Raw genomic sequence first — 22326 nt, 5'->3', positions numbered from 1 at the left:
AAGCCCCTGTTTGAGGCAGCACCAACTACAATGTCTCTTAACTTTGCTTAAAACAAACTTTGCTCTGATTTCAGTGATATGTCTTGCTCTGCTATCTAAATGGCCACTCTCAAGGTTTGTCTGTTGAGTAATGAAAAATGAAATGCTGCGATTGCTCTGGTGCTCTGCTATGGAAAATCAGGTGTAGGAATGACAGATGAGTTTCCTGTGTTTTCAAAGAGAGTGCATGTCTCCTTACTGGCATCACCATGGCAGAATGACACAGGGAATAAATGGAACATGGAAGAGATGAGTTTCTTGTCCTTCCACAGGTAATACTTGGTCTCTAACCTGCAGTCCCCATCACTTTCATTGAAAATACTTGAACTTAAAGCTTGTGTCCCACTACAGCACACTTTAACAAGGAATATATATCCTCTAACTTGCATCTCCCAGTGCCAGAATAAAAGGGAATGCATGTCCCCTACCCAGAAGACTTCTATCCCTCATTGCAGACTTGCTCAAAAAATGTATTCTATAGAGGTTTTTATACTGTGCTCATTACTGTGGTTCCTGAACACCTTCCAGTAGGGTATAACATATGACTACACATCTGTCATGTGGTGTTTGTTCTCTTATCCTCTTTCCAGGCAAAGAAGTGTGTGCAGTGTCTTGTTTTGGTAGGGTGTTTGTGGGTGTGTGCAATATATACACCCATACATTATGTAGTTATTAGAGAAGGCAATATCAGATAAATGGGCCGTGCACTTGGAGCAGAAGGTGGTGAGATTTGCAGAGGTCCTGAATTCCTGGGGAAGTTCATTCCATGGTCTCAGATTGGCCCTGAGAAAGTCCTGGCTCTTATAATAATGCTCTTTACCCTTATTGTAGAGAGTTTAATTGTGCCCGAGGAGCAGAGTTGTTGACCACAGACTTCATCCCAGAGCTTTAGGCAGTTTTTTAGATACCCTGGATCCAGCCTATGGATTACCTTGAAGATAAGATCTCAGATCTTGATTTTGATTAGAAATTCTATGGGAAGCCATCATAAAGACCAGAGGCCAAGTTTGATATGCTTGTGGTAGCCTGTGGTGCTGAGAAGATATGGTGCAGTGTTCTGTACTATTTGGAGTTTCCTAAGTGCTAATGGCACCATGCTCAGATATATTGTGGTAGTCCAGCAAACAAGTGACAAAGGTGTGAATAACTGAAACCTGGTCATTATCTGTAACAATAGCCATCTGGAGATGAAAGCATTATCCATGAGTAATGTTTCTCTGTGAGAGCAAGGAATCCATCAGTACTCTTAAAGATCAAATTGACCAATAGTAGAGGAGTACTTTCTAGTAGATGTGCTCCCTAAACAACACCTTACCCAGAGTAGGCATCTTCAGTGAATGCATGCACTACATCACGCAGCCCCCTAGCAGACTGCCTCCAGAACTTTCTGTCCCTTAAACTGCTTTCTCTTCCCCTTTCTCACCTCCCTCTGCCCCCAGAAGATTTTTCCCAAAGCAGAGCTGGATTAAAGCAATGTGAGACCATACACCTGTCCAATCAGGGGCTCCTATAGACCTGATCTCAATATGGCCTTGACCTTGCTTGGTAGGGTGGTACCACCCACACACAAGCCCTATTCTGGGATGACAAGGGCTCTGCTGCCACCCCTTCAATGACTCAGTGGTTCTCGCTCTCTTCCCTGATGTGCAACCAGTCTGCTGTTTTCCATCCATGGACAGGCTGGGTTCCATCTGGGAGGAGAGAGTCCCTTGCCAAAATGAGCAGCATGTCCTCTGTGAGCAGTTCTCCTCTTGCCAGTCCAGTGGGATTCCTGTGGGAGAAGACTTCCTGCCACCCTAGCCTAGGGCTCTACAGCTGGGTGGGGCTGTACCTGCTCTGGGAGGGTGGTTGCTTTTCACAGGACTCTTTACCACAGGCACACAGCACCCTCACCTTCGGTGGTAGTAGGTGCACTGTTCCAAGCAGAGTTATGAGGGTAGCTGCCATCCCTCTTATATGCAGCCTTGTGGCACTGTCCTCTGCTTGTTGGAGACTGCCAAGACTCAGGCTCAAAGACCCCCATGAGTAGCAGTGGCAACAGGTCAGGGGAGAGGGCAGGCATTTCATAAACTACCTAACCTAGAAAGAGGCCTGCTGAGCCCCCTCCTCTTCTCCCCAGCTGTATTTGTACCGGTGCTCTTTGATGAGCCCTGCTCACATCACTTATGCCACCACATGACTTCATAGCTGGGGACCCCACTCAGGTGGGGGTTGTGCCTAGTTACTCTTACCCGTCCCTGGGAATGCATCCCCCAGAATCTGCATCCTCCCCCCGCCCCCAGCAGATTTCTTCAAGAATACAGCCCCCTGCCAGACTCGCTATGGTTGTTTAAGACAGTTTAGCTGCTTCTGTTACCCCAGGCAGGTTCTTTCCTCGCGAAGCTGCTGTGGGAAGGCGGCGGGGGGAGGATCATTCCCCGTCTAAACCACCCCGGGGCAAAGTCCCAGGCGCTTGGCTGGGCGCTGACCGAGCGGGCGGACGCGCGCGCGGGAGGGGGGCGCACACGCGCTCCGCCTGCCAATGAGCCCGGCCACCTCCCGCTGTAGCAAGGCGGCGTGAGCCAGAGGGAGCCCGGGAGCAGCCGAGCGCCAGCTCCGGCAGATCAATGGTGGGAGGGGAGGCGGGAGGAAGCCCAGCCTGACGTCAGGAAACTTTCTCGGTGGCTGAGCCGGAGCTCGCGGAGCCGCTTCTTTCCCTGGGCGCCTCGCAGGGGCCGGCCCCGGCTGCCACCCTCCATCACTCCGCAAGGTACCGCGCGTCCGTCCTTCGGGCGGCTGCCTGCGCCGCCAGCGGGACTCAGGCCGGCTAAACTCCCCTGCAAGTCCGCAGGAGTTTGACGCCCCCCGCGAGGACTTTCGGCGTTGGCGGCGGCTCTTTCAGCCCTTTCCAGGGCCAGCCGCGGCGGCCAGGGGGAGGCGCCCCGCGGAGCGCCCGTCTCCACGGGCAGGGGCCCGGGGCTCTTGCCAGGCGCAGGCCGGGGAGGGGGGCGCGTTGGGCAGCTCCCGGGGCTGCGGCGTCCGAGCGCGGTTTGGCGAGGGACCGGGCAGCCTGTTGAGCGCAGTGGCTGGAGTGATGCTGGGGCGCGGGGCCAGCGCGCGTGGCTGGTGTCGCGAGCGGGCGCGGGGCAGCCTCGCTCTCCCGGGGAAACTTTTTTAGGTTGAGTGAGCGCGGGGCGGGCGGCCCCCCTCCGCCTTGGGCATCCAGCCGTGAGCCCTGCAGCCTCCCCGTAGCCGCTCGCGGCGCAACTTCCAGCTCCCTTGTTGGCTTTGCGCTGCAGCTGCCTTATGGCCACGATCGGAAACGACTGGCATCCAATTATCCCTCTCTTCCTCCCTCCAAAACGTGAAACAGCTGTAGCGACCTAAGCACCTTTTCCACTCTTAGGCGTCTCGCTTTTGAGGGTTTGCTAGTGTTAGCAATGATTGCAAATCTTGCCTTCCCCCCCCCCCCCCCAAGAGAGCGGTGGGGATTGGGGACATTGGCATTTGTTGTACCAGTTTTAGGAAACAGAAAAAGGATTGATGGAGCCTGGCAGGAATGTTTGGATCTTAGAGTAGTGAGTACAATACTTTGTGTGTGGAAGACTTTTCTAATAATATAGAGGAAATAACCCTTTGCTACATACTCACTTGCATCAATATTGAATTGTATCACTAGAATTAATCATGCGATATTTCCCAGTGTGATGATAGCATAGAAAATAAAGTGGTGCTGGAATTAATTTTCTCTCAATAGGGCCTTCAGGAGATGCTGGGAAGTCCTCAGTCATTGTCAGTCTGCATATACGTCTGAAATTTAGATCACCTTTGAAATTCAATAATGATTATGGATTTTTAATCCTATATATCAATGAATACCCCCAAAGAGAATCTGTCAGGTTTTTTCTAATATTTATTAGACTATATTTGCTTTAAAACTTAAGGTAAACACAGGCACAGCTTGTTTTTCTTCCCCAACTTTGAAATTATAGGGACTTTGTCAGGATTTCAGACTCCAAATATGACTTTGGATATGATAGGAAAACTTCCTCTGAATTCTAAATAACTGTTTTCAAAACAAACACACACCCTATATTCTAGTGAGAAATGTAAAAAGTAAAGTAAAGCCATTTTCTCTGTTTTTTGTTGGTCCTATAAAGTTTTGTTTTGCTTCTCCTGGCTTAGCCATAGCAATTATGTTTTGGAGATGAGCTGACATCACTGCTGATGCTAACGAACACATTATTGTTTTGCAGAGGAAGATTTTTCTATCCATAGCCAAATTAAAACAGAAAAGTTAATTTTAACCCCATAAAATAGGGCTTGTCAATTGGAAAGGAATGTGAAGACTATACTAATATTTGAGCATAAATTTCAAGCTCAGAATCACAGGAGGGAGAAGGAGAAAAAATTAAATTTCTAAGAGGGTTTGAAACTTAAGATGACAGTGACCTTTATGATACTCTTCTAAAAGGATATGGTAAAATGCAATATCATTTCTGTGCTGTTACTTTAATCTCATTACCATGATTGGCATTAGTCAACTAAAGAACAGTGACATAAGTTTTTGAATATCAATGCAGATTTACTAATAAATGAGAATACTGAGGAGACATTTTTCTTATTTTTATCCAAGGGTAATGACAGTCAGTCAAAGGCCAGTAAAGGTTAATTGTAGTCTTGAATATTTGTCATAAAAGGAATTCAGTTACTTTGACTCTTCCTTAATATTTAAAAAAAAAATAACCCCACAATGCTGATACTTAAACTTGTTGCTGCTTTATTTTAAGTCACTCAATTGTCTTAAACTATCACTACATTTTTAATTTAAATGGAAAATAGTACTTCTAGTTGGATTCCAGTATGTAAGCTTCTTTAAAAAAAAAAAAAGGCTTCTCTATATTGAAGTAACTGAGAACATGTTCAGAAGTCTGTCTGACTCTGAAAGGAAGGCAGTAGTGGGCAGATGTGATGGTATACATGAAATTGACCTGAAATATGCTTTGAATGTACATACATTTATATAAATACATATGCTCTGCTCTCAGGATGGTGTAAATGTAAATGACTGACTATCAGCTGTAAACTCTCTTTATAGGAATAACTATGAAAATAATGCCCATAGAAAAGATCATCATATGATGCTGTGTGTCATTGCTCCTATTTTTTCTCTTCTCTAGGTTAAGCTAAACTACGTTATGATTTCATAGCAACACCTGTCAAACAGGCTACTGATAAAGTGATGCTTCACTACTATTAAGAGTTTACAATCTAAACATAGGAGGGGAACAATGAAAAACAACATGAGTGGTGATAAGTACACAACTTGTTAGTTTTGTGCTTTTTGGTATGTGTCTTTTCTTTTTATGGGCATATGTTCATTAGTTAATGAGCTGTATGAGTTAGTGTTTATAGGCCTCCTTGAAGAATTGTGTTTTCAGAAGGGAGTTGGAGGATCAAAAGGTGGAGATGCAGTATATCTGAGTCATGGATTAAGGTTTTAGGAATATGTAGCAGGATGGAAGAACTCAAGGGGGTAGTTACTTGTGTGTTAGACAGAGTAAAGTGGGGAAGGAAGACAATGGAAAAAGATAGCTAGAGTCAGGTTGTGCAGCACTTTACTTCCATAGACAAGGGTCTTAAACTTGCTTTGGACAACAGTTGGAAGCCTGCAGAGGGATTTGACGAGGGGTTATAATGGCAGGTGAGGTAGATTGCTTTTACTGAATGAAGCACTTCAGATAGTATTAATTAGGATAAGGCAGATACTGGGAGATTAAAGAGGAGGAGGCTGATGCAGTAATCAACACTTAGACAAGGGTACTGGTGATAGGCTGTTTGCCAATTTTGAGAGTTATTTTAGAATAACTAAATACACAGGATGATACTGAATACTGTACAATTAAAAGCACACATGGCAATAATACTGTACTCTTTCCCAGATGTTAAAGTTCCTGTGTGTACAGTACAAAGTCAATTCTTCAACACAGGTCTACAAAATCCTGTCATCTGTTGAGTAAATCCTTAGAATTTCCTTAATTTTTTTTTGAAAATCCTTTCTATTTTTCCTTCAAAAATAATTACATTTAAAAAAATAATGAAATATGAGTGGTAAATAGAGGGATATGCATTGCAGTGTAGGATAGGGCTGTATAATGTGTATTGAAGATAAAAGTTTTGAAGCATACAGTTCTAAATACAGAATATCAAAAGAATCATGTGAAAATATTTAAGGTCATAATATTAATAGTACCAGTGTACTTTGATTACAGAATGAGTTTTTCCTCCCAGGATTTGATCCATGAATAGCCTGTTGCATGAGCATGCTGTAAGGAAATAATCAGAACTACCAGATACACTAATTAAAGAAAACTTGAAACTAGGAGTGTATTAAGTGCCTCTACCCTGATCTGGAGAGACCATTTAACTAGAGAGAGAGGCTAGTTCATCCTCTGTAACCTTTCAGTTGTTGGTTTCTCTGCTATGACTTCTAACCAGGTTGCCAATTACTGCTCATTTTGGTGATTTTTTCTGATGGATACCAGTCCACTGAGAACTGAAATCACCTGATTCATTTCACAAATGCTAGTAAATGCTCAGATGGAAACAATTTCCAGTTGCTACAGAACTGAATTTAAATGATATGAATGACAGAGCTCAGAGGCTCTGTTTGTAACAACTAATCCCCTGAGCCAAAAAAGTTCTGAATTGATCTATTAGAATAGAAGTTATATAACAATGCATAAATTATGCAATAATAAACCTTGCCCTTCTTTCTCTCAATAGTAATCTGATTTGTGAATGGATAATTACAATGAGGGAATCAGATTATTGCCCAGGAATGAACAGAGGCTATATTATTGCTATTATAACTCAAGTAGTGCCCCCACACAAACTGCTTAATAACATTCTCCACATATCTCTCACCTTAAGTGGTTCACTCCTTCCTCTAAGGATTTTAGAAATTGATGTATTCTCAGCAGGTCTTGAACTCTTGGGGTCCAATCCTGCTTATTTTACTCACATGTACATCACTGAACTTGTTGCCTGACAATTGCAATCCAATCTGCCGTGGTCCAAAGTAGGCCATAGTTACAGAGGAGTTGAGCTGCACTTGGGTGATAAGTAGTCAAAAGTTGTGTTTATCTTGGAAAAAAAAATATTTTGCTTAAATTTAAAACTTTTTTTATGGACTGTCTTCCATTCATATACTTATCTCCTGTTGGCAATAGTGGAATACTACAACAAATCTAATTCTGTAGAGGAAAAAAGTCACATGCAGGTGACCAAAAAAAAAACAACCGAGGTATTTTCTGAAGTTCTTTAAAGAGAAGTTCTACTCTGAAAACAGACCCTAGGGTTCTATGTTTGTTTCTTTCTGTATCAAATCTTTCTCAGTTTTTGTAAGTAGAAAAGATGTTTTTCTAACTACCAGCTTTGTACAGTCAGCCTGGGTTCTGAGAATCAAACTGGGTTCTTTTCATTTCATACATCCTCAAAGTTCAGTTACATCTGAGCAACCCCACTGTCTTCAAATTATTATCACAGTGACACCTATGCAACCCAGTTGCCTTCAATGAGTTTGCACAGGTGGAACTGATTGGAACTTAGTAAACAATTCTGTTAATGATGCACAAGTTGGGAGAGACTCCACATGTCATTCAGTCTTAGCTCTGTTCTCTCTGCAGGATTAACAGGAGGAGCAAATAATACAAATTTTTTTAGTCACGAAGATCTGCAGATATGACCCTAAATACATGCAAAGAGAATATGTGTTGAGTAAGAAGGTAGAGTTTTTACATAGTCATTTTTCAGAGTAGCATTATAGTCTTATGGAGTTTTTTAGGCACTAAAATTGAGTCACAAACTTCAAGAATACTTTTTAACAGTTCAAAGGGCTAGTATTTTTATTTTCAATATTATTTCTTCTTCCAGCTTTTCAAACATACTTGACTTAATGTAAGTTCTTAATATTCCAAACAGATTGATATTTCTAGCATACAACTATTGATTTAAGTGTAATAATTGTTTCTAGGTAATGGGAACAACTTGAACTTTTCCCATACTATGCCTAGATGCACAAATTTAGTTTCTAGGGATGTCAATTCAGCACTTGTCACGAGCAATAAAATCATATGAAAATTTAAAAAATGCACTCAAATTCCTGTGCAGTGCATTATTTTTAGATAAGGTGAAATAGCTCAGAGTGGACTCTGGGATTCTTAATAACTTTCTCAGATTAGCATTTTCAGTTTGAATGAGGGCAGGCTTAGAAGAGCAAAAGATTAATACCAGTCTTTGATCAATCAGTAAAGATGGGTAGTATTATGTGTACTTTCTTGAATATCACCTATCATAAACTGAGATTGCCTGTTCCTTTTTTTTTTTTTAAATGAAGACCTCAGCATGACCGTAACTAGTTGTGATTTCTTTTCCAAATGAGTTGCATGTTTGGCCAGCATACCCATTGGGCTTTTGTGCTTACTTAACACAAATCATCTTATATTGCTTTGAAAGTTACAATGAATACTACATCACTAATGAGTACTTACTGCTTTTACATTATTTTAAATCAGTTTGCCAAACTAAATACCTCCTTGTGCCACTGTCTTTTGAGTAGAAATCTGCCCTGAAATAACTGGGAAGCTTTTTCAAAATCAGAAAAAAAAATCTGATGCAAAATGGCTCTTGCTGTAGTGTAACCTAGAAATGGCTTCTATTACTTTTTAAAAGACATTATTCCTGAAATGCTATAGCAGTCTTCTGTTGACTCAGGCATGTGCATGTCAAACATGTGAGGATTCATAAACAAGGAGTTTGTATGTCCTCAATGCCATCTTTTTAATGTTTGCTAGGACTAGCCCTCCATAAACCATACTATATTGCTACATTATGTCTCTTGCCCTTCTTGTGTGTAGAATTGCCAGCCACAAGTGTTTGAAATCACGTCTGATCCCAAAAATCATGATTGGCTTAAAATTTTGGGGTTAAAGTCAAATAATAAATCTTGGATTTTTTTAGTTGCCTTTTGGCCTTTGAGACTTTTGGGTGCCCTCAAGTCCCACTTGCAAGCTTTTCTTTGTAGTCATGAGAGGCCAACACTTTTTGTAATATAAAGACTGAGATTCTCACAAAAGCACAATATTCCAGGCCCTTGGGCTCTAAGAAAAACAAATACTGTGAGGTTAGCAATACAATTACAAAGGATGGTATCACTGTGGGTGAGCTTTTGCTGAAATAAGACTTAGTATTAAATGAGAAGTTATTGTCAATGTATTTCACTTTCATCTATATTTACATTTTGATTGTAGGATAGTTCTAACTAAATGGCAGTATGCCTGTTGAATGTAGCACTGAAATCAATTCAGATTCAATGGTAGAGATAATGGTTTTCAGAAATAGTGTACCTGCCTTTTCTTCCTCCCACCATGTGAGGTGAAATAGGAATAGAACCTTAGGTCTTTAGCTGCAGAGTACATTTCAGTGGACAGTCTAAGCAACAGGTAAGTGTCAAATTCACTGGTAATTTTACCAGTATCGTAAGGTCTCTCTTTATGTTGCAAATCATACCCATTTTAAAATAAGCAAAGATCTGAAAATAATATCGAAGTGGATCATTAAAATTAAGCAATAAATGTATCAGGAGGTAAAGTACATATGTTTTTTCTGTAATACTGAATGCCTAACCAAGTCAGCATATGGGAGTAGGAGGATATACAGCTAACATAAAAGGTAGTTTGAGAGACCGAAACCCCACAGCTGTGCCCCTTAATCTGTTTCATATGTGCAAGCTTTAGAAGTGAGTGTGCTGTGGCTTTGTAAACAAAAAGATCTTTAGCATCTGAGTTTAGTCATGATCTCTCTCTTGAAGGGAGCAGACTACAAATTGCAATACCAATTTTATATGCTTTACTGCAGCATTAATATCCAATTTATCATGTTGAGCAAATAAATTTAGGATGGGGGAAATACTTTTTTTCAACAAATTTTGCAGCTGGAACTGATACTAATACTCTTATCTCTCAGTACCATACCGTAATTGCAGTTAATTGGTTGCTGGATAACTGCTTCTGCCATGTGTTGTGGTGTGAAAATGCAATATATCAAGAGTACTAAATCACAACATTAGCCTGTATAATGTTAATGTTTTGAGAGAATTTCCATATCAATCATCCAAATGGGTGAAACATTTCATGTGAAATTCCAGCATCAGTGCATTCCCCAAACTTTTGTAGCTAAAGTGTTTGTTGTTACTATTACTTAAATAATATCCAATAAATTAATATTTATTTGGGTAATTTATGCATTAACTTAAACCAGTAGTGTTTGCTGGTAACATGAAAATCAAGATTAGTTGGGGATGTGGAACCAAAGGCCATAATTAGGAAGTGAGCAGAATACTCATGTCTTTTTTCACACAGTCGTTTAGAAATGTTGGAGCCCCCATTAAATCACAACCTGCCTGCATTCTAATATAACCCCTCTGCAATTACCCAGTTATCTGAATCCTGCCAGGCTTTTCTTGCTCAGCTATGGTGGCTCATGTAAATACAGTCCCACTTGTAACTGTGACTCCATGACAAAAACTGCTCCCAAAATTTAGAGATTGGAGCTCAACATTTGGCTCCAATTACAATGGTCACAAAAGTGCATCTTTCAGAAAGCAACCTGGCTTAGAAAGGACACTAGGGAGCTTTCCAGTGCATCAGAAACAGACATTTCCCCAAGGCTGAATAGAAGCAGCACAGAAGTTTGAGAAAGGCAAATGGGAAGTTCCACGCGGAACAGTGGGCCAAACTGGACTCTTATGTTATTGGATGACTAGTTTATGCAGCAGGTAAAGAGACTTGAACTTAGAAGCAGTTTTGTGTGTGTGTGTGTGTGTGTGTGCACACATGCGGGGCACCTTTGGAAAACATATTGGGATCATGGGTCATTATGTTCCCATCCCTTGATTATTCAGAACTTCTCTTTGGCCAATAAAATCTCAAATGCTGTCACATGATGTGAGTTTTAAGATAGTTATGTGTACAGAACAAGAGAACATGTATCACTTGCTAACCAAAGCACTGTATAGCTATCTTCTTTTAAAGAAGTATTACAACAAACATGGATGAACTTCTGCTGTGGCTTTGCTGTTATGTATGATGAAAAACATTCTAGCGGGACTCCTTGTTCTGTACCTAGAAGCTAAAATGTGGCACACTGCAGGGGACACATTCAGCTATAGACCACATGTGGGTTAAGCACTAACCATGCTTCACAGAGTAAGGATATGTCCCTCCAACTGCCAGATATGTGCGTGCAGATCCACAAGAGACAGAGGGAAAGAAGCTGATGTTATTGGAGGGAACATTAATTCCATAACTAGTAACCTTCTGTTTAAAAAATACCTAATGAACATGTATAAATGGAGTTTAACTTTTGTTTATAATCAATATGCTATATTAGTCAAACTGTACAAAGTTCTGCTAGTGTTTACTGTCTAGAATGGTCTGAAGAGAATAGTTAGCCCCTTTCATGTTGATATGCAGAAAAAAGAGGCCTCTCTGTCTTCTTCCTTTGTGACTCATCCTGGATCATAAAGCAACTTGCCAAGTGTCTAGGATCGGCTGGGGATTGGATATTGGCTAGCTGGTTGACGTTTCATCCAGAAAAGACAGAGATAAAGGGAAAGTAACCAGGAAAAATGAGGCTGGTCTCACGCCCTTATTGAGAAGTTGCCTGCCACTTGCCAAATGGAGGAGTAAGGATGCTGCAGCAGATTGGCTGTAGGAGCTTGCTAGAGGGAAGGTTGGGAAAAGAGGTATTCAGAGAGGATGTGGAAAATGGGGAGAAGTATTAACATATGCATTCTGTATTGTTGACAAATTGTTTATTTTGTTGTTTTATCTACTTCAGTTGTAAGAAAGATCTTTGGGAATAGGTACTTTCTGCTAGTGTGTGTGTGTGTGTGTGTACAGTGCCTAGTGCAATAGTTCCCAGTCTCTGATTGAGGTCTCTTATCGTTTAGGGTCTACCAGAATATGATGGATTCTAAGGTTGCTGCTATTTAAGTGTGGAAAAAACTTGTTGCTTTTTTTATTTCAGGTGTGAACATTGCTGTGCTTACTAGTGCCTTTCCCACAGCCAGGTTGGACTTCTATTTTGTTCTAGATGGGGCCTACACCTTAAGACCACCTGGAAAATTATATACAGTGGAGAATGTAGCTGCTGGTTCATTAAACAGGATTTTCTGTAGGAGTACTCTATCCCTGTACTCCATTATCTGCTCTGGCTACTGGTTTATACTGAGTGAAATTTGAAATGTTGTTGTTAACTTCTAAAGCCCTAAATCTTTAGGGAATTTTAGAAATCCCTTTCCCCCAGTGTGGCTCTGTGGCAGTATCAGGCAGCTGAGGCACTGAATAGCAATAGGTTTAAATGAGAACTGGTTTAAATGAGAATAGAAATAGGGTGTTCTTGGGGGAGGGTGAATGGCAGGATATCTGCAGCTATTTAATTGGTTAATGTGCCCTCCTGTGCCAGAGCTCAGGTTTGCTGAATGTTGGGGAACATTCCAAGGCCTATCCTTTTCCAGATTCTTTTGAGAGAAAGAGTTGGATGTTGAATGAAGTTTTGGAGTCAATGCCTGGCAGCATCCTTTGTGATATTGTGCTAATTTGTGAAAGTATTTTTTTCTAATGGTGTTTAAAGTATTTTTAGAAAATACAAATAAAAACATGAATGCATTAAAATAAACAGGACCTTCTCTGATACCCAGGTCCACCCAGCAAGATTTTGTAAGTCAGTGACTCCCCAGTCGTGAGCTGTTATATTTTGATCATGGAAGTTGCCTAATAAGAGCCTATCTTGGTAAACTAGACCAGTCCTGTCTATTTTAAACAAAGCATTGTTGGTTGGTTTTTCCCCTTGTAGGTGAAGGAGTGTCACCTCAGGGACCACTTTTGTGAGCTTCTGTTATCATAGGTCTTGCCCACTCTAGGAAAAAATGGTACCTGTTTTTCCCAGCAATGGGGCAGCTGTATTGTTACTGGGAAACAGCAACATTGCCTCAAAATGGATACAGAATCTCCTAGCATAAATATACCCTCAGCCTCTTACACTACATAGGCCAGAGTTTAACTTGCAGTTCTAAAGAGTCTTAATGAGGTATGTTGTTGTTTCTTATCACAACAGCCCACCTTCATCATCCGTGCCCATCCAAATAATTGTAATTTATCAAAAGCCCCGGGTATTTTATGTATCATTGTGGATAATGCCAAAGCTTTAACCTTTTTCTTATCTCCAGTTAATCATCAGTTACGACTCTTCTCTGTTCAAGGACAAACACCTGCAAACATGATGCTGGGGTAAACCTTAATGGTATGTTAATGGCACTCCTTCTGCTTTTCTGGTGGGGGTGGAGGAGTTTGTTTCATCTTGCTGGTGGTTGCTCTGCACACTTAGACATGCTGATTTATGTTTTTATTTGTTCTTGTTCTACTTTCAGTCTTCACGAATTATCCCACTAGTTTTATTTTCTGCCACCCCACATTATGCTGCATTGCAGCACATGCTTAACAGGGTTTAATCTGATTCAAGATTAACCTCATTTAAACTTCTCTCTTATTACCATACTCTTAATCTTCTGTACAATGGTTGTACTGTTCATAATCCAATCCATTCCTATACACTGCCTTGCACTTATTGGGACACACTTACATGAGATATCTTCCAGGGAACTGATTTAAACCCAGTGACAATAGCAAGGACTGCTGCTTAACAAGGATGATAATTCTGTTTAATTAAGATACCTGCAGTTGATTAAGTGATACTTAAATAGGGATAAATAGTATTTGTGATACTCTGGGTGATATTGGTTTGTCTTCCTTTAAATGATCTTTACCAGTGCTTTCTTCAAGTTCACTCCCATCAGGATCACAGTATTGCACACTTGTCAGAAACTTCATGATGGTTTTTTCTCTAGTTCCATTGGGCTGCAGCTCACTGAGCTGTATTTTGGGGGGTGTAACAGAGTACCTCTCAGATACCGAATGACTTGACTTCTCTTAAATCCCATGATCCGCTCAGAATCCATATGGAGGGAAGACTGCACTCATGAGGGTGAAAAGGGGCAGAGGAGCTCACAGGAAGTATAGGTCTTGCAAAAGAGGTGCTCTCTAGGGCCAGGGGGAGCCAGGCAACCGCGGAATCAAGGGGCATCTGTATGATCCTGAACAATGTGTGCGTTAAGTGAGTGGTTATTCCTGCACAGAAGACAATCAGGCCCAAGGCTAAGAACTTTGCTCCTTTGGGATGCTAGCCATCCACCTGGGGTATGTTGAAAGTGAATCCATATGACTTCGATATAGTCCCAGACTCCCAGGTGCTACTGGTCAGATTTTGTATTTTGTTTGACATTTTGAAAAATAATTAAACTATGAAAATATCCTCAACAGCTGACAGTGCCTGGTTTATTACACGTAATCATTAGAAAAACCAAGTCAGAAGGCACCATTATGATAATTTAGTATGACTTCCTGGGTAACACAGGCCCTTACCCAATAATTTCTGAATCAAGCCCATAACTTCTGCTTGTGCTAGAGCATATCTAGCCAGAAGACATCCAGTCCTGATATAAAGACATCCCTAGACAAGCTGTTCTTGGGGTTAATTACTTCAGTGTTGAATATGTGTGCTTTAATTCTAGCCTGAATTTGTCTTGTCTCAGCTTCCATCAATAGGATCTCACTACACCTTTTCTGCTATATTAGAAACCTACTCAGTTCAGCAGTTTCCACACAGGTCAAGGAGTGGAAGGAACATATCTTGGATCCAGTTCTTCTCCTCTTCTGTGTCCCCTCCTTCAGCTCTGCTTGCTGAAATGGAGATTCCCTCCCTTTCCACCCTCCCTGCCCAAAATTAGTCAACACACTTCCTCTATGACAAGAAAAAAAATCAGTCTGGATTTTTGTGACTACTTAAATGCACTCAGGAAGAGGTGAGGAGGTATACTTGCCAAGTTTCAATAAAACACAGAGCCAAACTTGAAACGAGTGATCCTATAGGAATGCTACATAATAACACATGATATCCTTAAAATTCCTTATGGATTTCCTGAAATGCAGAACTTTTGCTTCCTTATGGCATATAAAGACGGCTCAGAAAAGTGTATTTTTCTTTTCCTCATCCTCCCAAAAAAACTTTTCCTTTGTTTTTTATGTCTTAATGTAAGCTCTGGTCTAGCCTAGAAGACTCTTGGTTGAGTGAAGAACTAGAAAAAGTTACTACCTCCCAAAAGCCAAGAGAGTGAAAGCTGAGCAACTGAGAGAAGGGATTTGTATTCTGACTACTTAAAACGCCTTCCTCTCCTGCACCTGTTTAACATCATTGACAAATTAACAGTATGAAGAAAGGAGAAGCTGTATTAAAGATTTAGCACAAATCTCCTGCCCCTTCAAATAAGATGAGAGCTAACAATATACATCCTCAGACTTCAAGCAAAATCAGTGAATACCAGAGCTGATATATCTAAGCCCCACTCCCTTCCCACCACCACCATCACCAACAAAAAACCCATAGGGGTGAGTTTTGGTTTGTTGTTAAAAAAGGGGGCAGGGGAGAGGGTTTGGTCTCTTTTAAGCAGAAGTCACAAGCCCAATTTAAAAATCTTTTGCAGGTTTCCTTTAAGCAGGAATTTGTGACAGGTGATTAGCCCCTTGTAGTAGAAATAAAGGAGTTTTAGAGACCACATGAGTATTAAAACTGACATTTTAAAATAATGAACCAAACATTCATAGAACGGTTTTCAGAAAGAGTACATTTCTTTAAAAATTTAGAAGAACCAGAGAGCAAAGTCTCAGTCCTTTCAACACCTGAGTAACTTTACTCACATGAGTAGTCCTATTGAGCTCCCTGGGACTATAGATGCTTAAGCATTTATAGGTCAAAGGCCATAACTGGTGTCTGAGAGCATCCCAAAAATGGCTGTCCCACATTTAGGAAATACTTCAGCAAGTGTAACTGATCTATTTTGATAAATCTGCAAAGCATTAAAATGCATGCAGTCATGAAAACTGATGAAATATGTGCAGTACTAAGTGTTTTGTTTATTAGAAGAATGACCTGCATTGAGACTGTGGAAAATAAAGATTGGAAAACAATTTTGGAATTCAATGGAGACTGCCACAATTAAGCTTACAGACAAAGTGAGGGAGATAATAACTTGTATTGGACCATCTTCTGTTGGTGAGAGAGAGGAGCTTTTGAGCCACAGAGACTTCAAGTCGGGGAAAGGTACTTGGAGCATCACAGCTGAATACCTCATGGAGTAACTTTCCCAGACTTGAAGAAGTCGTCTCTGTGTCTCAAAAGTTTGTCTCTCTCACCAGAAAAAGTTGGTCCAATACAAGGTATTCCCTCATCCACTGGGTCTCTCTAATATCCTGAGACTGACACAGCTAAACTACACTGCATACAACAATTAAGTTTGTCATTCATAGGAATCACATAAATTTACGAAACTATCTGTACACCATAAAATGTTGAATACATCTGTGACAGAAGAGACAAAACCAAATTGAAATTAACTGTATACAGTGGTAAGAAATTACCAGTAATTGAGGTATTAGCTATGCTGTGTATATAAAGTCAGAGAGGGCCTGCTTCTCCACTGTCTTGTATCTAGTGTAGTCATCTAGTGTACACCTGTGAAAGATAGGTGTAAATCACTTCCAGTCTGTTCTCGTGCATTCTGGCACAAAGGGGTGAGTTAGTACAGAATCAGGCCCTGGGAAATTAGATACTTTTATTTATTTTGGCTCTGAAACTCAGCACGTGTTAGGGATTAAAATGTGTGAAGATATACAACTGGAACATATTGTGGAGGGCTTGTGAGATCCAAATGAAAATATACTAGGAAAATACACAGACTGTTTGAAATCTATCATGCTAATGGCAAATTGAACTGTTTAAATGCTGAGATAATCTCAGTTATTATTTCATCCTAGAAAATTCCATTTGCACTCAGGTTGAGTTTTGAAAGAACTACTTTAGGATGATAAAGTTATGAAGTCTCACAATCAACTGACTGGGCACATCCACTGGAAGGAAAAAAATCTTCTAGGTATGTCAGTGAATACATCTCGATACAAAGGAACATTATAAAGCTCTAACAGTCCCAATTGTGGAAAATGTCAGTAGTGGATTGGCTGGAGCAAAATGCTTTCCAGATTTTGGGTTCATCTGGTGGCTTTTGGCAAATATTTTGGGAGAAAAAAGGTTCTGTGGAAACTACATTTAACCTGTCATTTATCACATACTGTTTCTTGTGGTAGCTGTGAGTCATGTGTGCTTCAGGCTTCCTAGGTACTACTTGATTATGATACCATAATCCAATAATTGCCTTCATAGGGGTGTTTGTCAGTGATGAGGTGGAAAACACAAGTCATTGCTGGTATTTGTGTAAGGTAAAGTGGATAGAGATATAGATACAAATAATTACTTAAGGTGGCAAATAGTTTTGACTCCCTCAGGGAATTGATGGGCAAGATCCCCTGGAAGAATAACATGAGGGGGAAAGGAGTCCAGGATTGCTGGCTATATTTTAAAGAATCCTTATTGAGGTTGCAGGAACAAACCATCCCGATGTGTAGAAAGAATAGTAAATATGGCAGGCGACCAGCTTGGCTGAACAGTGAAATCCTTGCTGATCTTAAACACAAAAAAGAAGCGTAAAGAAAAGGAAGATTGGACACATGACCAGGGAGGAGTATAAAAATATTGCTCAGGCATCCAGAAGTGAAATCAGGAAGACCAAATCAAACTTGGAGTTGCAGCTAGCAAGGGATGTTAAAAGAAACAAGAAGGTTTTCTACAGATATGTTAGCAACAAGAAGAAGGTCAAGGAAAGTGTGGGCCCCTTACTGAATGGGGGAGGCAACCTAGTGAGAGAGGATGTGGAGAAAGCTGAAGTACTCAATGCTTTTTTTGCCTCTGTCTTCACGAACAAGGTCAGCTCCCAGACTACTGCACTGGGCAGCATAGTATGGGGAGGGAGGTGCCCAGCCCCCTATGGAGACAGAAGTGGTTCAGGACTATTTAGAAAAGCTGGATGATCACAAGTCCATGGGGCCAGATGCACTGCATCCGAGGGTGCTAAAGGAATTGGCGGATATGATTGCAGAGCTATTGGCCATTATCTTTGAAAACTCATGGTGATCAGAGGAGGTCCTGGATGACTGGAAAAAGGCTAATGTAGTGTCCATCTTTAAAAAAGGGAAGAAGGAGGTTCTGGGGAACTACAGGCCAGACAGCCTCACCTCGGTCCCTGGAAAAATCATGGAGCAGGTCCTCAAGGAATCAATTTTGAAGCACTTCGAGGAGAGGAAGTGATCAGGAACAGTCAGCATGGATTCACCAAGGGCAATCATGCCTGACTAACCTAATTGCCTTCTATGATGAGATAACTGGCTCTGTGGATGAGGGGAAAGCAGTGGACGTGTTATTCCTTGACTTTAGCAAAGCTTTTGATATGGTCTCCCACAGTATTCTCGCCAGCAAGTTAAAGAAGTATGGACTGGATGAATGGTGGATAGAAAGTTGGCTAGATCATTGGGCTCAACGGGTAGTGATCAATGGCTCCATGTCTAGTTGGCAGCGGTATCTAGTGGAGTGCCCCAGTGGTCGGTCCTGGGGCTGGTTTTGTTGAATACAGGCTTTGGAGCTGTGCTCCGGCTCCGCTCCAGGCAAAAACCTGCAGCTCCACTGCTCCGGAGCTGCTCCAGCTCTGCGCTCCACTCCAAAACCCTGGTTGAATATCTTCATTAATGATCTGGAGGATGGCATGGATTGCATCCTCAGCAAATTTGCAGATGACACTAACTGGGAGGAGTGGTAGATATGCTGGAAGGTAGGGATAGGATACAGAGGAACCTAGACAAATTAGAGGATTGGGCTAAAAGAAATCTGGTGAGGTTCAACAAGGACAAGTGCATAGTCCTGCACTTAGGATGGAAGAATCCCATGCATTGCTACAGACTAGGGACTGAGTGGCTAAGCAGCAGTTCTGCAGAAAATGACCTAGGGGTTACAGAGGACAAGAAGCTGGATATGAGTCAACAGTGTGCCCTTGTTGCCAGGAACGCTAACGGCATTTTGGGCTGTATGAGTAGGAGCATTGTCCTCTGTTCGGCATTGGTGAGGCCTCATCTGGAGTACTGTGTCCAATTTTGGGCCGCACACCCACCACAAGAAGGATATGGAAAAATTGGAAAGAGTCCAGCGGAGGGCAACAAAAATGATTAGGGGGCTGGAGCACATGACTTATGAGGAGAGGCTGAGGGAACTGGGATTGTTTAGTCTGCAGAAGAGAAGAATGAGGGGGGATTTGATAGCTGCTTTCAACTACTTAAAAGGGGGTTCCAAAGTAGATGGATCTAGACTGTTCTCAGTGGATAGAGGTCCGAAGAAGTTGAGTTCCTGTGAGGAATAAAATATAGTTAAGAGGCTGATTGTGTGTAGTTAAAGTTATATTATGGATTTTTTGTGGGTGGGTGGGTGGGGATCTGCACCTTTCTAAACTTCCCTAGCATTGGGTTTGTCTAAGGCACTTTCCTCTAACTCCCTTAAACCCTGGGTATTAGGCCAGGATATGTATGGACTAAAATTGTAGGTTGATTCTGTCATTAGCTTGTATCTGCAGACCCAAAATGAGTCTATTTGTGACTATGCACCAAGTCTGCTATTGGGCTTATCACTCAACTTAATAGGCCGCAGGTTTAAAACAAAGAAAAGGAAGTATTTCTTCACACAATGCACTGTGAACCAGTGGAACTCTTTGCTAGAGTATGTTGTGAAGGCCAAGACTATAACAGAGTTCAAAAAAGAACTAGATAAATTCATGGAGGATAGGTCCATCAATGTCTGTTAGCTAGGATGGGCAGGGATGGTGTCCCTAGCCTCTGTTTGCCAGAAGCTGGGAATGGGTGACAAGGGATGCATCACTTGATGATTACGTGCTCTGTTCATTCCCTCTGAAACACCTGGCATTGGTCACTGTCAGAAGACAGGATACTGGGCTAGATGGACCTTTGGTTTGACCCAATATGGCCGTTCGTATGTTCTTAACCCTGAGCCCAGGCTATGATTGGGACCACTGTGTTTTTTCTTTGTGGTTTGAACACATTTGATATGGATATGCTGAGATGCAATAAACCCACAAAGTCCTTTTTAGGGTAACTTTTTAAAGTGGAATCATGTCAATATAGCGAGCCTTGGAATTTGGTTCAGTGTACAGTTTATTTCTGTCTCTTTCAGTGGAAGTTTTGTCATTGTTTTCGATGGGAGCAGACCATCTCCTTGCATATGTTCTCTGATTCTCCTAATGGCATACTCACTTTAACAAGTGTCGATAAACCAAATACTGGATCTTAAATAACAGAAAGCTTGTTCTAACAAACTATATGCAGTTTAGTAAGCACTGTCTCTGTACACTTCTAGGACATGAAATTGTATTAAGGTATATTTTTTCTCTCCTTGAACTCCACCAAAATAATATAAAAGATTTTTTTATATCTCCTACCTCCTCCTCAAAGTGGTGAATGCACATTATGTTCTATTGTACTCATAATTTTGATTGACTACATCCTGTATCTTTTTTTTCTTTCACACTTTGTAATCACAAGATTAAAGTCTTTAAATAAAAAACTCATTTTTGCTTTTATGCTTGTCTCATTTCAGGCTTCTCTGAGAAATCTTGGTAAAACCATTAACAACAAAAAAGGAGGGTACTTGCCAATTGACTTCACACTTCTGACATTTATGATATATTACAGTCCACACACTGCTCATTTATTTTCCTCTAAGATCCTTTGTTTTGAGTGGGTTTGCTTTTTCATTGCTAAAAATCAAAAGTATCTAAATCTCTCAAGGTCAAAATAGGTTAGACTGGATGACCCTTGCAGTGCCTTCAAACCCTATGATTTTAAAATAGAGCTGCAGGAGCATTTTACTTTCCATTTGCTTGTACCATAAGAGTTTCTATTGCATTAACAACCATTCTGTTTACTTTTTGTCACGAAAGCTGTTGTGTATCTTTAAATTGTGTGTGTTCTAGTAAGTTTATCAGTAGTTCTAGGTCCCAATTAACCCAATGTATGCCATGCTTCATTGGGACTACTTGCAGTATGTAAAGTTAAACACGTGCCTGAATGTGTGTAAAATTGGGGCCCTGTATTCATGTAGGGGAGATTGTTTTATAGGAGATTAATTTAGGAAGACAAAACTGGTTTATGTTTAAAATGGGATTGCTGTTTATACCGACTATGAAGCCTGCATCAGTGATATATTGACTTCTGGTAAGGGTGAGTACGCACATTAGTATTCTTAGCATTACTGTTTTATTGGTTAATTTATTGGTGAGCATAAACTTGCACAGTAGATCTGTTGATGCATAACTTTGAAGGCCAGAAGGTACCATTGTGATCTTCTAGTCTGACCTTCTGCATAACAGGCCACAGGACTTTCCTGATTTAATTTTTGCTTCATATTCAACAGCTGTAATTGAACTAGAACATATCTTTCAGAAAAATGTGCAGTCTTGATTTAAAATTTTTCAGTAATGGAGAATCAATCACAACTCTTGATAAATTGTTTCAGTAGTTAATTACCCTCAAAGGACCTTTTGCAATTGACATTTATTACTGGTTGGATAGAGAATGTGTCTCTATCGGAGTGCAAAGGAAACTGGAGGAAAGCTGTTACAGTAGGTCTTGGCTACTGAGTTTAAACCTACTGTTTAAACATGGGTCTGCTCTGAAAAGGGACTATAAAAATGGCATTGTGGGGTTCCATGCTTATTTTATTTCATTTCCCTTAACAAATATATTGAGTTTATAAATAAAAAATATTCATCCCTGCAAGCCCAAACTGTGTTCTGAAAGGGAAGCTGGGTTCATTATTTCTCTTATGTCTTCACTGTTAGTAAATGTTCTGATGGTTAAATGTATGTCCTTGGTTACACCTGTGCAACCGGGACTGTTGTCCATGGGATTTCACAGGTGTGACTGATTGAATGATAATGCTCAAGAAGGACTAGAATCCAGTTCTTACCTCCTAAGCTGTACTGGGTTTGCAGTGCTAATGGAAGTAACTAGTCTGTTTATCATAAAAGTAAGTACAGTAACTCGTCACTTAACGTCATCCTGGTTAACGTTGTTTCGTCGTTATGTTGCCGATCATTTAGAGAACATGCTTGTTTAAAGTTGCGCAATGCGCCCTTATACCGTTGTTTGGCAGCCGCCTGCTTTGTCCACTGCTTGCAGGAAG

General features: G+C 40.9%; 1 protein-coding gene and 1 long non-coding RNA gene across 12 annotated transcripts in view; one reads left to right on the top strand and one right to left on the bottom strand.

Annotated features, from left to right (window-relative positions):
• Positions 1 to 849: 849 nt before the first annotated feature.
• LOC120374698 lies at positions 850 to 7500 on the bottom strand. The gene is made up of 2 exons (XR_005586209.1): positions 6946 to 7500; positions 850 to 3828 (listed from the first exon to the last, which is right to left on the bottom strand). It is a non-coding gene; the product is annotated as an uncharacterized LOC120374698 (long non-coding RNA).
• GULP1 (GULP PTB domain containing engulfment adaptor 1) overlaps positions 2489 to 22326 on the top strand; it is a 271318-nt gene continuing 251480 nt past the window's right edge. For 2 of the 11 annotated variants that reach the window (XM_039494771.1, XM_039494770.1), the window contains exon 1: positions 2492 to 2788. The gene's annotated coding sequence lies outside the window, so the exon portion shown is untranslated. Of the gene's footprint in view, positions 2789 to 3466; positions 3597 to 7680; positions 7806 to 7885; positions 7978 to 13309; positions 13384 to 22326 lie in introns of those variants that run through there. The other 9 variants (XM_039494766.1, XM_039494775.1, XM_039494773.1 and 6 more) reach the window with 9 other exon arrangements.

The sequence above is a fragment of the Mauremys reevesii genome, linkage group 11 (genome assembly GCF_016161935.1).
Source record: "Mauremys reevesii isolate NIE-2019 linkage group 11, ASM1616193v1, whole genome shotgun sequence".
NCBI classification, from domain to species: domain Eukaryota; kingdom Metazoa; phylum Chordata; order Testudines; family Geoemydidae; genus Mauremys; species Mauremys reevesii.
Note: the sequence above shows the minus strand (reverse complement) of the source record. Positions and strands in the feature narration are given on the sequence as shown.